The following is an 18857-nucleotide window of genomic DNA, read 5'->3' on the forward strand; positions in this document are numbered from 1 at the left end:
GTGTACTGATGCTTTATATTTAAGTCGGCTACTAGTTTTCTGAAGCCTGCATCTGTGAATTGAGTGCCATTGTCTGTGGTTATTGAATATGGAACCCCGAACCTTGTGATGATGTTTCTATATAGGAATTTCCGGCTTCTTTGAGCGATGGCATTGGCTAGGGGCTCTGCCTCGATCCACTTTATGAAATAGTCTACCCCTACTATGAGAAATTTAACTTGTCCTGACCCCTGGGGGAAGGGGCCGCCGAGAAGGTCGAGCCCCCACCTTGCAAACGGCCAAGGCGAAGTTACGCTGATGAGCTCTTCTGGCGGGGCGATGTGAAAGTTGGCATGTTTCTGACATGGTGGGCATGTCTTTACAAATTCTGTAGCTTCTTTCTGTAGAGTTGGCCAATAAAACCCCACCTGGAGTACTTTTTTGGCGAGAGCTCGTGCTCCAAGATGATTGCCACAAATGCCGCCGTGTACTTCTTCTAACACTTCCTTTGTGTGGGAGGTCGGTACGCATTTCAGTAATGGTACTAAGATCCCTCTTTTGTACAGGATGTTGTTTATAATGGTGTAGTACTGTGCCTCCCTTTTTAGCCTCTTTGCCTCCTTTTCTTCTGTGGGGAGTGTTCCTGCTCTGAGGTAGTTGATTATGGGAGTCATCCATCCTTGGTCCTGGCTTGTTATGGCTAGGACTTTTTCCTCTTCCGAGATTGACGGCTTTTGTAACATTTCCTGGATGAGGCTTCTATTGTTGCCACCTGGTTTGGTGCTGGCTAGTTTCGAGAGTGTGTCAGCTCGGGCATTTTGTTTGCGGGGTATGTGGCAGATCTTATATTTCCCGATTTGTCCGAGCTGTTCCTTGGTTTTATCTAAATACTTTTTCATGGTGGGATCTTTGGCTTGGTAGCTCCCTGTTGTCTGTGATGTGACCACTTGGTAGCTCCCTGTTGTTTCTGCCTGGTTATTTGAGGTCGGGAACCCGAAATTGAGGGAGAGCTCAACTTGGGTTCCTTGGTTACTTTCTATTATCACGCCTACGCCGCTTCCAATTTTATTTGAAGAACCGTCCACATAGAGATTCCATTCTGTGGGAGTTTCCAGGGTATCTGTGAATTCTGCGATAAAGTCGGCCATATACTGTGATTTGATGGCCATTCGAGCTTCATATTGGAGGTCGAACTCTGATAACTTGACTGCCCATTGTAGAATTCTGCCTGCTAAATCTATTTTCTGCAATATTCCTTTTATGGGCTAATTTGTTCGGACCTTAATGGTGTGAGCTTGGAAGTACGGGCGGAGTCGTCGAGATGTTAGAATAAGAGTATAGGTGAATTTTTCTATTTTCTGGTAGTTCAGCTCGGATCCCTATAGTGCTTTGCTAATGAAGTAGACGGGTTGCTGCCCACTTTCGTCTTCTCTGACTAGCGCAGAGGCTATTACCCGGTTTCCTACAGCGAGATATAATATGAGTGGTTCTCCTTCTCATGGTCAAGAGAGGATAGGTGGCTGTCCTAAGAACTTCTTAAAGTCTTGGAAGGCTTGCTCACATTCTGTCGTCCATTCGAACTGCCTTCCCTTTCTTAAAGTAGCATAGAAGGGGAGAGATCTTATCGCAGCTCCTGCTAAGAATCGAGATAGGGCGGCCAATCTCCCGTTGAGTTGCTGTACCTCTTTGACATAGGTTGGGCTCATCATGTTGAGTATGGACTGACATTTGTCTGGATTTGCTTCAATTCCTCTTTGTGTGAGCATAAAACCTAAGAATTTGCCTGCTTCTACTGCAAAGGTGCATTTTGCGGGGCTGAGTCGCATGTCGTGCTTCCTTATGGTGTCGAATACTTGGGCCAGGTCGGACAATAGTGTCTCTTCACTTTGTGTTTTTATTAGCATGTCGTCCACGTAGACTTCCATGGTCTTTCCGATGTGATCCGAGAAAACTTTATTCATTAGCCTTTGATAAGTAGCTCCTGCGTTCTTGAGACCGAAAGGCATCATAATGTAGCAGTAGTTTGCTTTTGGTGTTAGGAACGAAGTCTTTTCTTAATCTAGTGGATACATGGGGATCTGATTGTATCCCGAGTATGCGTCCATAAATGAGAGATATTTATATCCGGAGGAAGCGTCTACCAGGGCGTCGATATTTGGGAGTGGGTATGGATCTTTTGGACAAGCCTTGTTGAGATCAGTGTAATCGGTGCACATTCGCCACTTCCCATTTGATTTTTTCACCAAGACAACGTTAGCTAGCCATAGTGGATATTTGACTTCTCTTATAAATCCTACTACAAGTAGTGCCTGTACTTGTTCTTCCATAGCCTGGGATCGCTCTGGCCCAAGTTTTCTTCGTCGCTGCTGTACCGGCCGAGATCTTGGATAGACCGCTAATTTATGACACATTAGCTTAGGGTCTATGCCTGGCATGTCCGCGGCTTTCCACGCGAAGAGATCGACATTATCTCGTAAGAATTGTATTAGTAATTCCTTTGAATCTCCTTTTAGGGTTGTGCCGATATTAGTTATTTTTTCCGAGGTGTCCCCGATCTGGATCTTTTCTATCTCACCCTCTGGCTGGGGACGAAGTTCTTCTCGTCGTTGAACTCCGCCCAGCTCGATTGTGTGGAACTCTTCTCCTTTGCCTCTGAGTTTAGGCTTTCGTTGTAACAGCGACGTGCCATCTTTTGATCTGCTTTTATCGTGGCTATCCCTTTTGTTGTTGGGAATTTCATACATAGGTATGGGGTCGAGACTATTGCGCCGAGTTGGTTGAGTGTTGTCCGACCTATGAGAGCATTGTAAGCTGAACTTACATCGACCACGATGTAGTCTATTTTGAGGGTCCTGGATTGGTTCCCTTTTTCGAAGGTTGTATGTAGTGGTATGTATCCTAGTGGTCGAACCGGGGTGTCTCCTAGTCCAAACAGACTGTTTGGATATGCTTGAAGTTCTTTTTCTTCTAAGCCGAGTTTATCAAAGGCTGTTTTGAATAAGATATCGACAGAACTCCCTTGGTCTATTAAGGTGCATTGTAGGTTGGCGTTTGCTAATATGATGGTGATAACCATGGGATCGTCATGTCCTGCGATGATGCCAGAATTGTCCTCTTTAGTGAATGTTATTGCCGGGATGTTGAGTGCTTCCTCCTCTCCTTCGACATGATATACTTCTTTGAGATATCTTTTGCGAGAGGATTTGGAGATCCCACCTGCTGTGAATCCGTCATGTATCATGTGGACATGTCTTTCTGGTGACCGAGGTGATCGTTCTGTTCGTTCAGAATCTACATCCCTTCGTCTCTTTCTTTGATCATCATCTCGGGTGGCCAGAAATCGATCTAACTTTCCTTCTCTCACCAATTTTTCTATGATATTTTTTAAGTCGAAACATTCGTTTGTGGATTGTCCTCGGACTCGATGGTATTCACAATATTCCTTCCGGTTTCCTCCTTCCTTTTTGCCTTTGAGTGGCCGTGCTGGGGGGATTTTTTCTGTATGGCAAACTTCTTTGTATATCTCGACCAAGGATGCCCTGAGAGGAGTGTAATTATGGTATTTTTTTATTTTCTCCCCTTATCGATCTTCTTTCCTCTTGGATTCCTTGTCTCTGTCTCGATAGGAGGCCCCTGATTTTGAGGTTTCTCCTAACCGAGCGTTTTCTTCCATGTTGATGTATTTTTCTGCTCGTTCCTGTACTTCATCCAAGGAGGTCGGATACTTTTTTGATATAGATTGGCTGAAAGGTCCTTCTCGGAGGCCGTTGATGAGTCCCATGATGGCGGTCTCTGTTGGTAAGCTTTGTATGTCCATGCATGTTTTGTTGAATCTTTCCATGTAGTTGTGGAGGCTCTCTCGATCTCCTTGCTTGATTCCTAGCAAGCTGGGGGCGTGCTTGGCTTTATCCTTCTGGATGGAGAATCTAGCCAGGAACGTTTTAGCCAGGTCGTCAAAGTTTGAGATAGACTTTGGAGGTAAGTTGTCGAACCTTCTGATTGCTGTCTTCGTGAGAGTTGTTGGAAAAGCTTTGCAGCGAACGGCATCTGAGGCATCGGTGAGGTACATTCTGCGTCTGAAATTGCTGAGATGATGGTTGGGGTCTGTGGTGCCGTCATATAAAATCATATCCGGGAGTTTGAAGTCTTTTGGAATTTTGGTTTTTATGATTTCCCTGGTGAATGGATCTTGTTTTTTGCGTGAATTTTCCTCAGGAACAGTCCGGGGAGCTTTCGATTTGAGGTCGGCTTCTAATTGCTGTAGTTTTTCTTCCAATTCGCGACGTCGCCTTACCTCTCTTTGTAGATCCTTTCCGATCTCTCGTTGTTGTTGGGTTTCTTTCTCAAGTTGCTTTAAGTGATCTTGAAGCACTTCTATTGCTCCCGAATTTGATGAATTTTTTTCCCCGTTAGATTCTGGGGTATCTTTCAGTATAGTGTCTGCGTTTTTGTGCGGCGTTCTATCCTCGAGATCTGAATCGTGGTCGTTGTCAAGGTCATCCGTCATGGTGATGGGATGACTTCCAGATCCCCGGCAACAGCGCCAATGTTTCGAGGGTTACCTAAAACTGGAGGTTGATCTTGGACGAGATCTTCCGTACTGGTCGGAGATGTCGTGTCCGGCTGGCTGGTGGCAGCCGGAGCTGTTGTGTCCGACTTGCTGGACTTGCTGCACTGCTGATCCTTCGTCACCAGAGGGTGGGGGGTACCTGCAAGAGACTCCGATGCTTAAGTTAGCATGGGTATTAAACAGGTTTTATGTAGAATCAGAGTATGAGTTATACCTGGGTGCTCCAGTATATTTATAGTAGTTGTAGGGTGACCTTTCTAGATAAGATAAGTTAGTTATCTTATCTTATCTTATCTTTATCTTTGAGTTGAGGTCAGCTTATCTTCAAGGGAACCGCCCTTATCTCTATAGGCTTGGACGGCCTTTGGATTTGGGTCGTGTTCCTCTAATTGGGCCCTTTATGGGCTTTCCTGTCGATTTGGCCGAGTTCTTTAAGAGGAAGTCGGTCCGCTTGACCTGAAGAGGTCGGTCGCTTTGTCGTCAATCATCCCAGGTCAGATAGCTCGACCCAGGGTATGAACAATTATTTTATGTTTTCTGTAGGTTGATGATCATGTGAAGCCACAAAAACAATTGAAAAAGCAAAAACAGAATGAAAAATAGAATTAAAAATGGAATACCCTGGAGAAGAAACTTACTGGCATTTAAACGCCAGTAAGAGTAGCAGAATGGGCGTTAAACGCCCAGTCTGGCACCATTCTGGGCGTTTAACTCTAGAAATGGGCACTAGACTGGCGTTTAATGCCAGGAATGGGGAAGAAGCTGGTGTTAAACGCCAGAAATAGGCAGCAGCCTGGCGTTTAACGCCAGGATTGGCAGAAAGGGGCATTTTTGCATGCCACTTGGTGTAGGGATTAGATATCCTTGACACCTCAGGATCTGTGGACCCCACAGGATCCCCACCTACCCCACCTCTCTCTCTCTCTTCTTCACCCATTCACCAATCACCTCAATACCTCTTCCCCAAAAACCCTTCAACTATCAAATCCTACCCTCTTCTCCATAATCTCTTCACCAATCCACATCCATCCATCATAAAACCCCACCTACCTCACCATTCAAATTCAAACCACTTTCCCTCCCAAACCCACCCATACATGGCCGAACCATACCCCCCTCTCCACTCCTATATAAACCCATCTTCACTCCTTCATTTTTACACAACCTAAACATTACTTCTCCCCCTTGGCCGAAACACAAAGCCCCCTCCATCTCCTCTATTTCTTCTTCGTCTACCCTCTTCTTTCTTCTTTTGCTCGAGGACGAGCAAACCTTCTAAGTTTGGTGTGGTAAAAGCTAAAGCTTTTTGTTTTTCTATAACCATTTATGGCACCAAAGGCCGGAGAAACCTCTAGAAAGAGGAAAGGGAAGGCAAAAGCTTCCACCTCCGAGTCATGGGAGATGGAGAGATTCCTCTCAAGGGTGCATCAAGACCACTTCTATGAAGTTGTGGCCAAGAAGAAGGTGATCCCCGAGGTCCCTTTTAAGCTCAAAAAGGGCGAATATCCGGAGATCCGACATGAGATCCGAAGAAGAGGTTGGGAAGTTCTCACCAACCCCATTCAACAAGTCGGGATCTTAATGGTTCAAGAGTTCTATGCCAATCCATGGATCACCAAGAACCATGATCAAAGTGTGAACCTGGACCCAAAGAATTGGCTTACAATGGTCCGAGGGAAATACTTAGATTTTAGTCTGAAAAATGTAAGGTTGGCATTCAACTTGCCCATGATGCAAGGAGATGCACACCCATACACTAGAAGGGTCAACTTTGATCAAAGGTTGGACCAAGTCCTCATGGACATATGTAAAGAGGGCGTTCAATGGAAGAGAGATTCAAGAGGGAAGCCGGTTCAACTACGAAGGCATGACCTCAAGCCCGTGGCTAGGGGATGGTTGGAGTTCATCCAACGTTCAATCATTCCTACTAGCAACCGGTCTGAAGTTACTATAGACCGGGCTATCATGATCCATAGCATCATGACTAGAGAGGAAGTAGAAGTTCATAAGGTTATACCCCAAGAACTCTACAAGGTGGCGGACAAGTCCTCTACTTTGGCAAGGTTAGCCTTCCCTCATCTCATTTGTCACCTTTGCAATTCGGTTGGAATTGACATAGAGGGAGACATTCTCATTGATGAGGACAAGCCCATCACTAAGAAAAAGATGGAGCAAACAAGAGATCCCACTCATGGACAAGGACATGAGGAAACTCCTCACCATGAAATCCCTGAGATGCCTCAAGGGATGCATTTTCCTCCACAAAATTATTGGGCGCAAATCAACACCTCCTTGGGAGAATTAAGCTCCAATATGGGACAACTAAGGGTGGAGCACCAAGAGCATTCCATCCTCCTCCATGAAATTAGAGAAGACCAAAGAGTCATGATAGAGGAGCAACAAAGGCAAGGAAGAGACATTGAGGAGCTCAAGCACTCCATTAGATCTTCAAGAGGAAGAACAAGCCGCCATTACTAAGGTGGACCCGTTCTTTAATTTTCTTGTTCTTTATTTTCTGTTTTTTTTTCGAAAATGATGCCTTATGTCTATTTATGTTTGTGTCTTTATTACATGATCACTAGTGTCTAAGTGTCTATGCCTTAAAGCTATGAAAATGAATCCATCACCTTTCTTAAATGAAAAATATTTTTAATTGAAAAAGAAAAATAAGTGCATGAATTTCAAATTTTAAAACAGTTTAATTATTTTCATGTGGTAGCAATACTTTTGTCTTTCTGAGTGAATGCTTGAACAGTGTATATTTTTGATATTGTTGATTCATGAATGTTAAAATTGTTGGCTCTTGAAAGAATGATGGAAAAGGAGAAATGTTAGTTGATAATCTGAAAAATCATAAAATTGATTCTTGAAGTAAGAAAAAGCAGTGAAAAGCTTGCAGAAAAAAAAAAGAAGAAAAAAAGAAGCGAAAAAAAATAATAAAAGAAAGAGAAAGAAAAAGAAAAGCAAGCAGAAAAAGCTAATACCCCTTTAAACCAAAAGGCAAGGGTGATAAAAAGGATCAAAGGCTTTGAGCATCAGTGGATAGGAGGGCCCACAGGAATAAAATCCTGGCCTAAGCGGCTAAACCAAGCTGTCCCTTACCATGTGCTTGTGGTGTGAAGGTGTCAAGTGAAAACCTGAGACTGAGCGGTTAAAGTCGTGGTCCAAAGCAAAAAGAGTGTGCTTAAGAGCTCTGGACACCTCTAATTGGGGACTCTAGCAAAGCTGAGTCACAATCTGAAAAGGTTCACCCAGTTATGTGTTTGTGGCATTTATGTATCCGGTGGTAATACTGGAAAACAAAATGCTTAGGGTCACGGCCAAGACTCATAAAGTAGCTGTGTTCAAGAATCAACATACTTAACTAAGAGAATCAATAACATTATCTGGATTCTGAGTTCCTATAGAAGCCAATCATTCTGAATTTCAAAGGATAAAGTGAGATGCCAAAACTGTTCAGAAGCAAAAAGCTAAAAGTCCCGCTCATCTAATTAATACTGATCTTCATAGATGTTTTTGGAATTCATTGTATATTCTCTTCTTTTTATCCTATTTGATTTTTAGTTGCTTGGGGACAAGCAACAATTTAAGTTTGGTGTTGTGATGAGCGGATAATTTATACGCTTTTTGGCATTGTTTTTAGTATATTTTAGTTAGTTTTTATTATGTTTTTATTAGTTTTTAAATAAAAATCACTCTTCTAGAATTTACTATGAGTTTGTGTATTTTTCTGTGATTTCAGGTATTTTCTGGCTGAAATTGAGGGACCTGAGCAAAAATCTGATTCAGAGGCTGAAAAAGGACTGCAGATGCTGTTGGATTCTGACCTCCCTGTACTCGAAGTGGATTTTCTAGAGTTACAGAATCCCAATTGGTGCACTCTTAATTGCGTTGGAAAGTAGACATCCTGGGCTTTCTAGAAATATATAATAGTTCATAGTTTTCCCGAGATTTGATGGCCCAAACAGGCGTTCCAAGTCAGCTCAAGAATTCTGGCGTTTAACTCCAGAACTGGCACAAAAGCTGGAGTTAAACGTCCAAACTGGCACAAAAGCTGGCGTTTAACTCCAAGAAAAGTCTCTACACATGGAAGCTTCAATGCTCAGTCCAAGCACACACCAAGTGGGCCCGGAAGAAGATTTCTGCATTAATTACTTATTTCTGTAAACCCTAGGCTACAAGTTCTCTATAAATAGGACCTTTTGCTATTGTATTTTCATCTTTGGACGTTTAGTCGCTAGACCTTGGAGGCTGGCCATTCGGCCATGCTTACACCATTATCACTTTTGTATTTTCAACGATGGAGTTTCTACACACCATAGATTAAGGTGTGGAGCTCTGCTATTCTTCATGAATTAATACAAGTACTATTATTTTTCTATTCAACTCAAGTCTATTTCTTCTCCAAGATATTCATTCGCACCCAAGAACATGATGAATGTGATGATTATGTGACACTCATCACCATTCTCACCTATGAACGCGTGACTGACAACCACTTCCGTTTTACATGCAATCAAGATTGAATGTGTATCTCTTGGGTTTCTAATCTAAGATTGGAACCTTCGTGGTATAGGCTAGAATTATTGGCGGCCATTCCTGAGATCCAGAACGTCTAAACATTGTCTTTGGTATTCTGAGTAGGATCTGGGAAGAGATGACTATGATGAGCTTCAAACTCGCGATTGTTGGGCGTGTGACAGACGCAAAAGGATCAACGGATCCTATTCCAACATGATCGAGAACCGACAGATGATTAGCCGTGCGGTGACAGCGTGTGTAGAATATTTTCACTGAGAGGACGGGAAGTAGCCATTGACAACGGTGATGCCCAACATAAAGCTTGCCATGGAAAGGAGTATGAATGATTGGAAGAAGGCAATAGGAAAGCAGAGGTTCAAGAGGAACAAAGCATCTCCATACGCTTATCTAAAATTCCTACCAATGAATTACATAAGTATCTCTATCTTTACTTTATGTTTTATTTATCTTTTAATTATCAATCCTCCATAACCATTTGAATCCGCCTGACTAAGATTTACAAGATGACCATAGCTTGCTTCAAGCCGACAGTCTCCGTGGGATCGACCCTTACTCACATAAGGTATTACTTGGACGACCCAGTGCACTTGCTGGTTAGTTGTGCGGAATTGTGACAAAGTGTGATTCACGTTTGAAAGCTCCAAGTCTTTGGCGCCATTGTTGATGATCATAATTTCGTGCACCATGGCCCAAGTTGGCTCACCAACTTTGCCCATCAACGTTGGCTCAAGGAAGGAGGAAGCAGCGTTGATGGCCCAAGTTGGCTCACCAACGTTGCCCATCAACGTTGGCTCAAGGAAGGAGGAAACAACGTTGGTGGCTCAAGTTGGCTCACCAACGTCGCCCATCAACATTGCCAAGGAAGAGGGGAGCAATGTTAGTGGCCTAAGTTGGCTCACTAACGGTGCCCACTAACGTTTCAAAGATGACAAGCAACGTTGGTGGCCCAAAGTTGGCTCACCAACGTTACTGGTGCACAAAATTGTGATCTCAGGAAACGGCGCCAATTTCTCTGTACGCAAGTCTTAATAAAATCATTTTTCATTCACAACTTCGATACAACTAACCAGCAAGTGCACTGGGTCGTCCAAGTAATAAACCTTACGTGAGTAAGGGTCGATCCCACGGAGATTGTTGGTATGAAGCAAGCTATGGTCATCTTGTAAATCTCAGTCAGGCGGATAATAATTGATTATGGAGTTTTCGAAAATACTAATAAATAAATAGAAAATAAAGATAGAGATACTTATGTATATCATTGGTGAGAATTTCAGATAAGTGTATGGAGATGCGTTCGTCCCTCTGAACTTCTGCTTTCCTGCTGTCTTTATCCAATCAATCTTACTCCTTTCCATGGCTGGCTTTATGTAAGGACATCACCATTGTCAATGGCTACTTTTAATCCTCTCTGGAAAATGGTCCGATGCGCTGTCACTGCATGGCTAATCGTCTGGAGGAATCACCGTGGTCAATGGCGGCATCCTATCCTCTTGTGAAAATAGTCCAAATGCTCTGTCACAGCACGGCTAATCATCTTGAGGTTCTCGATCATACTGGAATAGGATTCACCCTCCTTTTGCGTCTGTCACTACGCCCAGCACTCGTGAGTTTGAAGTTCGTCACAGTCATTCAATCCCAGAATCCTACTCGGAATACCATAGACAAGGTTTAGACTTTTCGGACTCTCATGAATGCCGCCATCAATCTAGCTTACACCACGAAGATTCTGATTAAGAGATCCAAGAGATACTCATTCAATCTAAGGTAGAACGGAAGTGGTTGTCAGGCATGCGTTCGTGGGAGAATGATGATGATTGTCACGTTCATCACATTCATGTTGAAGTGCGAATGAATATCTTAGAAGCGGAATAAGTTGAACTGAATAGAAAAACAGTGGTACTTTGCATTAATTCATGAGGAACAGCAGAGCTCCACACCTTAATCTATAGAGTGCAGAAACTCTACCGTTGAAAAATACATAAGTGAAAGGTTCGGGCATGGCCGAGAGGCCAGCCCCCTAGACGTGATCAATAGTCTTCTAAGATATTCAAAGATGAAAATACAATAGTAAAAAGTCCTATTTATACTAAACTAGTTACTAGGGTTTACAGAAGTAAGTAATTGATGCATAAATCCACTTCCGGGGCCCACTTGGTGTGTGCTTGGACTGAGCTTGAATGTTACACGTGCAGAGGCTCTTTCTGGAGTTGAACGCTAGGTTGTAACGTATTTCTGGCGTTCAACTCTGGTTTGTGACTTGTTTCTGGCGTTTAACTCCAGACAGCAGCATAGAACTGGCGTTCAATGCCCTTTTACGTCGTCTAAACTCGGCCAAAGTATGGACTATTATATATTGCTGGAAAGCCCTGGATGTCTACTTTCCAACGCAATTGGAAACGCGCCATTATGAGTTCGGTAGCTCCAGAAAATCTACTTTGAGTGTAGGGAGGTCAAAATCCAACAGCATCAGCAGTCCTTCTTCAACCTCTGAATCTGATTTTTGCTCAAGTCCCTCAATTTCAGCCAGAAAATACCTGAAATCATAGAAAAACACACAAACTCATAGTAAAGTCCAGAAATGTGAATTTAACATAAAAACTAAAGAAAACATCCCTAAAAGTAACTAGATTCTACTAAAAACATACTAAAAATAATGCCAAAAAGCGTATAAATTATCCGCTCATCACAACACCAAACTTAAATTGTTGCTTGTCCCCAAGCAACTAAAAATCAAATAGGATAAAAAGAAGATAATATATTATAAATTCCAAACTATCAATGAAACATAGCTCCAATCAAATGAGCGGGACTTGTAGCTTTTTGCCTCTTAAATAGTTTTGGCATCTCACTTTATCCATTGAAGTTCAGAATGATTGGCATCTATAAGAACTTAGAGTTCAGATAGTGTTATTGATTCTCCTAGTTCAGTATGATGATTCTTGAACACATCTATTCTATGAGTCTTGGCCGTGGCCCTAAGCACTTTGTTTTCCAGTATTACCACCGGATACATAAATGCCACAGACACATAACTGGGTGAACCTTTTCAGATTGTGACTCAGCTTTGCTAAAGTCCCCAATTAGAGGTGTCCAGGGTTCTTAAGCACACTCTTTTTTTGCTTTGGACCTTGACTTTAACCGCTCAGTCTCAAGTTTTCACTTGACACCTACACGCCACAAGCACATGGTTAGGGACAACTTGGTTTAGCCGCTTAGGCCAGGATTTTATTCCTTTAGGCCCTCCTATCCACTGATGCTCAAAGCCTTGGGATCTTTTATTACCCTTGCCTTTTGGTTTTAAGGGCTATTGGCTTTTTGCTCTTCCCTCTTGGTTTTAAGAGCTTTTGGCTTTTTTTCTGCAAGCTTTGTTCTTTGCTGTTTTTTCTTGCTTCAAGAATCATTTTTATAATTTTTCAGATTATCAAATAACATGTCTCTTTGTCATCATTCTTTCAAGAGCCAACATATTTAACATTCTTAAACAACAACTTCAAAAGACATATGCACTGTTCAAGCATTCATTCAGAAAACAAGAAGCATTGTCACCACATCAATATAATTAAACTAAGTTCAAGGATAAATTCAAAACTCATGTACTTCTTGTTCTTTTGAATTAAAACATTTTTCATTTAAGAGAGGTAATGGATTCATAGGACATTCATAACTTTAAGACATAGTTACTAACTACTAATGATCATGCAATAAGACACAAACATAGATAAGCACTTAACATAGAGAAAACAAAAAACAGAGAATTTAAGAACAAGGAATGAGTCCACCTTAGTGATGGTGGCCTTTCCTTCTTGAGGAACCAATGATGTCCTTGAGCTCTTCTATGTCTCTTCCTTGTCTTTGTTGCTCCTCCCTCATTGCTTTTTGATCTTCTCTAATTTCATAAAGGATGATGGAGTGCTCTTGATGTTCTACCCTTAATTGTCCCATGTTGGAACTTAATTCTCCTAGGGAGGTGTTGATTTGCTCCCAATAGTTTTGTGGAGGAAAATGCATTTGAGGCATCTCCGGGATCTCATGGTGATGAGCTTCATGCGTTTCTTGAGATCCATGAATAGGCTCTCTTGCTTGCTCCATCCTTTTCTTAGTGATGGGCTTCTCTTCCTCAATGGGAATGTCTCCTTCTATGAAAGCTCCAGCTGAGTAACATAGATGGCAAATAAGATGAGGAAAAGATAGCCTTGCCCCAGGGGAGGGCTTTTCGGCTATTTTGTAGAGTTCAAGAGATATGACTTCATGAACTTCTACTTCCTCTCCAATCATGATGCTATGAATCATGATGGCCCGATCCACAGTAACTTCAGATCGGTTGCTAGTGGGGATGATGGAGCGTTGGATGAATTCCAACCATCCTCTAGCTACAGGCTTGAGGTCCAGTCTTCTTAATTGAACCGGCTTGCCTTTGGAGTCAATCTTCCATTGAGCTCCTTCCACACATATGTCCATGAGGACTTGGTCCAACCTTTGATTAAAGTTGACCCTTCTAGTGTAGGGGCGTGCATCTCCTTGCATAATAGGCAAGTTGAACGCCAACCTCACATTTTCTGGACTAAAATCTAAGTATTTCCCCCGAACCATGGTGAGATAATTCTTTGGATTCGGGTTCTTACTTTGATCATGGTTCCTAGTGATCCATGCATTGGCATAGAACTCTTGAACCATTAGGATGCCGACTTGTTGGATGGGGTTTGTTAGAACTTCCCAACCTCTTCTTTGGATTTCATGTCGGATCTCCGGATACTCATTCTTCTTGAGCTTGAAAGGGACCTCGGGGATCACCTTCTTCTTGGCCACAACATCATAGAAGTGGTCTTGATGAGTTTTGGAGATGAATCTTTCCATCTCCCATGACTCGAAGGTGGAAGCTTTTGTCTTCCCTTTTCCTTTTCTAGAGGATTCTCCGGTCTTGGGTGCTATCAATGGTAATGGAAAAACAAAAAGCTTATGCTTTTACAACACCAAACTTAGAATATTGCTCTCCCTCGAGCAAGAGAAGAAAGAATAGATGAAGAAGAAGAAGAAAATATGGAGGAGAGGAGGGAGAGGTGTATTCGGCCAAGAAGGGGAAGAGAGGGTTGTGTTGTGTGAAAATGAGGAAGGATGGAGGGCTATATATAGGGAAGGGAGGGGGGGTAAGGTTCGGCCATAAGGGTGGGTTTTGGGTGGGAAAATGATTTTGAATTTTGAAGGTAGGTGGAGTTTATGAGGTAGGTTTATGGGGGAGAGTGGATGGATGTGAGTGGTGAAGTGGTGATAGGGAAGAGAGATTGAGGTAATTGGTGAAGGATTTTGGGGAAAAGTGTTTATGGGATTGTGTGAAAGAGGGGTGAGAAGAAGTGAGTAGAGGTAGGTGGGGATCCTGTGGGGTCCACAGATCCTGAGGTGATCCTGTGGGGTCCACAGATCCTGAGGTATTCAAGAATTTACAACCTTGCACCAAATTAGGCATGCAAAATGCCCTTGCATACAACTCTAGGCGTTCAGCGCCAGATTGGTGCTTGTTCTGGGCGTTGAACGCCCATTTGTTGCCCATTTCTAGCGTTGAACGCCAGAACCATACTTGTTCTGGGCGTTCAGCGCCAGCTCTTCTCCAGGAAGCAATTCTGGCGTTCAAACGCCCAGATGCTGCCCATTTTGGGTGTTCAGCGCCAGAACCATGCTCTGTTCTGGCGTTGAACGCCAGCTAGATGCTTCTTACTGGCGTTTAAACGCCAGTGAGATCCTCCTCCAGGGTGTGATTTTTCTTCTGCTGTTTTTGATTCCATTTTCAATTTTTATATTTATTTTGTGACTCCACATGATCATGAACCTATAAAGACATATAACTAATAAAAATATAGTTAAATAAAAATTGGGTTGCCTCCCAACAAGCGCTTCTTTAATGTCAATAGCTTGACAGTGGGCTCTCATGGAGCCTCACAGATGTTCAGAGCATTGTTGAGACTTCCCAACACCAAACTTAGAGTTTGGATATGGGAGTTCAACACCAAACTTAGAGTTTAGTTGTGGCCTCTCAACACCAAACTTAGAGTTTGACTGTGGGGGCTCTGGTTGACTCTGCAGTGAGAGAAGCTTTTTATGCTTCCTCTCCATGTTTACAGAAGGATGACCTCGAGTTTTAAACACAAGGGAGTCCTCATTCAATTGAAGGACTAATTTACCTCTGTCAACATCAATTACAGCTCTTGCTGTGGCTAGGAAGGGTCTTCCAAGGATGATGGATTCATCATCATCCTTCCCAGTATCTAGGACTATGAAATCAGCAGGGATGTAAAGGCCTTCAACCTTTACTAACACGTCCTCTACTTGTCCATAAGCCTGTTTTCTTGAGCTATCTACCATCTCTAATGAGATTTTAGTAGCTTGCACCCCAAAGATTCCCAGTTTCTTTATTACAGAGAGGGGCATGAGGTTTATCCCTGAACCAAGGTCACACGGAGCCTTATCAAAGATCATGTTGCCTATGGTACAAGGTATTATAAACTTTCCAGGATCCTGTTTCTTCTGAGGCAATGTCAGTTGATCCAGATCACTCAGTTTATTAGTGAACAAGGGAGGTTCATCTTCCCAAGTCTCAATACCAAATAATTTGGCATTCAGCTTCATGATTGCACCAAGGTACTTGGTAACTTGTTCTTCAGTAACATCCTCATTCTCTTCAGAAGAGGAATACTCATCAGAGCTCATGAATGGCATAAGGAGGTTTAATGGAATCTCTATGGTCTCTAGATGAGCCTCAGATTCCTTTGGTTCGTCAAAGGGAAACTCCTTATTGATCACTGGACGTCCCAAGGAGGACCTCCTTGGGATTCACGTCCTCTCCTTCCCTTACAGGTTCGGCCATGGTGATTAATTCAATGGCCTTGCACTCTCCTTTTGGATTTTCTTCTGTATTGCTTGGGAGAGTACTAGGAGGAATTTCAGTGATCCTTTTACTCAGTTGGCCCACTTGTGCTTCCAAATTTCTAATGGAGGACCTTGTTTCATTCATGAAACTCACAGTGGCCTTTGATAGATCAGAGACTAAATTTGCTAAATTAGAAGTATTTTGTTCAGAGTTCTCTGTCTGTTGCTGAGTGGATGATGGAAAAGGCTTGCTATTGCTAAACCTGTTTCTTTCACCATTATTAAAGCCTTGTTGAGGCTTTTGTTGATCCTTCCATGAGAAATTTGGATGATTTCTCCATGATGAGTTATAGGTGTTTCCATTAGGTTCACCTAAGTAATTTACCTCTGCTATTGCAGGGTTCTCAGGATCATAGGCTTCTTCTTCAGAAGCTGCCTCTTGAGTACTATTGGATGCTGCTTGCATTCCATTCAGACTCTGAGAAATCATATTGACTTGCTGAGTCAATATTTTGTTCTGAGCCAATATGGCATTCAGAGTATCAATTTCAAGAACTCCCTTCTTCTGAGGTGTCCCATTACTCACAGGATTCCTCTCAGAAGTGTACATGAATTGGTTATTAGCAACCATGTCAATGAGTTCTTGAGCTTCTGCAGGTGTTTTCTTTAGGTGAATGGATCCACCTGCAGAAGTATCCAATGACATCTTAGATAACTCAGACAGACCATCATAGAATATATCCAGGATGGTCCATTCTGAAAGCATGTCAGAAGGACACTTTTTGGTCAGTCCTTTGTATCTCTCCCAAGCTTCATAGAGGGATTCACCTTCTTTCTGTCTGAAGGTTTGAACATCCACTCTAAGCTTGCTCAGCTTTTGAGGAGGAAAGAACTTGGCTAAGAAAGCCTTGACCAGCTTATCCTAAGAGTTCAGGCTATCCTTAGGTTGAGAGTCCAACCATACTCTAGCTCTGTCTCTTACAGCAAAAGGGAAAAGCATGAGCCTGTAGACTTCAGGATCTACTCCATTAGTCTTAACAGTATCACAGATCTGCAAAAGGATCTTCAGATGGAAGTCCATGAAACATGCAATTCTGCTGTATTAGAGAAACTAGCTGAGGTTTAAGCTCAAAATTGTTTGCTCCAATGGTAGGGATGGAGATGCTTCTTCCATGTAAATTGGAATTAGGTGCAGTAAAGCCACAAAGCATCCTCCTTGCATTATTATTATTTTTGGCTGCCATCTCCTCTTCCTGTTTGAAATTTTCTGAAAGGTGCTTGCTGGATTGTTGTAATTTAGCTTCTCTTAGTTTTCTCTTCAGAGTCCTTTCAGGTTCTGGATCTGCTTCAACAAGAATGTTCTTGTCCTTGCTCCTGTTCATATGAAAAAGAGGGAACAGAAAAATAATAATAATAGGGATCCTTTTTGCCACAGTATAGAGGTCCTTGTGTGAGTAGAAGAAAAGAAGAAGAAAAAAATTCGAACACAGAGAGAGAGGGGTTCGGATTTTTTTGTGAGTGAGGAAGAGATGTTAGTAAATAAATAAATAAAATAGAAGGAGATGAGAGAGAGAATTTTCGAAAATTATTTTTGAAAAAGAGTTAGTGATTTTCGAAAATAGTTTTTGAAAAAGGTTAGTAATTTTCGAAAATTTTAAAATCAAATATTAAAATAATTAGTTAATTAAAAAGAAATTTTGAAAAAGAGGGAGATATTTTCGAAAATTAGAGAGAGAGAGAGTTAGTTAGGTAGTTTTGAAAAAGATAAGAAACAAACAAAAAGTTAGTTAGTTAGTTGAAACAAATTTGAAAAATCAATTTTGAAAAGATAAGAAGATAAGAAGTTAGAGAAGATATTTTAAAATCAAATTTTTGAAAAAGATAAGATAAGAAGATATTTTTGAAAAGATATGATTGAAATCAGTTTTTGAAAAAGATTTGATTTTTAGAATCACAATTAATGACTTGATTCACAAGAAATCACAACATATGATTCTAGAACTTAAAGTTTGAATCTTTCTTAACAAGTAAGTAACAAACTTGAAATTTTTGAATCAAAATATTAATTGATGATGTTATTTTCGAAAATTATGTGATAAAGATAAAAAAAGATTTTTGAAAAATATTTTTAAAATTTTCGAAAATAAATAAGAAGAGTGAAAAAGATTTGATTTTTTTGAAAAAGATTTTGAAAAAGATAAGATTTTTGAATTGAAAATTTGATTTGACTCATAAAAAACAACTAGATTTTAAAAATTTTTGAAAAAGTCAACTCAAATTTTCGAAATTTATGAGTGAAAAAGGGAGAGATATTTTTTTGAATTTTTAATGATGAGAGAGAAAAACATGAAAAAGACTCAATGCATGAAAGTTATGGATCAAAACAATGAATGCATGCAAGAATGCTATGAATGTCAAGATGAACACCAAGAACACTTTGAAGATCATGATGAACATCAAGAACTTATTTTTGAAAATTTTATATGCAAAGAAAACATGCAAGACACCAAACTTAGAAATCTTTCATGTTTAGACTCTATGAAAGCAAAAATGCACATGAAAAACAAGAAAAGACACAAAACAAGAAAACATCAAGATCAAATCAGAAGACTTACCAAGAACAACTTGAAGATCATGAAGAACACTATGAATGCATGATTTTTTCGAAAATTTTATGCAAACTTTAAAACATGCAATTGACACCAAACTTAAAATTGACTCAAGACTCAAACAAGAAACACAAAATATTTTTGATTTTTATGATTTTATAATTTTTTTGTATTTTTTTTTCGAAAATTATTTAGAAAAAGAAAAATAAGGATTCCAAAATTTTTAATATGAATTCCAGGAATCTTGCACTCTTATTCTAAAGCTCCAATCTGAGGGTTAGGCATGGCTTAATAGCCAG

The 18857-nt window shown here is 41.2% G+C and overlaps 1 non-coding gene across 1 annotated transcript; it reads left to right on the forward strand.

Annotated features, from left to right (window-relative positions):
• Positions 1-16709: 16709 nt before the first annotated feature.
• Positions 16710-16817, forward strand: LOC148576994 (small nucleolar RNA R71). The gene has a single exon (XR_015904544.1). It is a non-coding gene; the product is annotated as a small nucleolar RNA R71 (small nucleolar RNA).
• Positions 16818-18857: the final 2040 nt, after the last annotated feature.

This window comes from Arachis ipaensis, chromosome B1 (assembly GCF_059453495.1).
Source record: "Arachis ipaensis isolate K30076 ecotype BB chromosome B1, ASM5945349v1, whole genome shotgun sequence".
Classification (NCBI taxonomy): domain Eukaryota; kingdom Viridiplantae; phylum Streptophyta; class Magnoliopsida; order Fabales; family Fabaceae; genus Arachis; species Arachis ipaensis.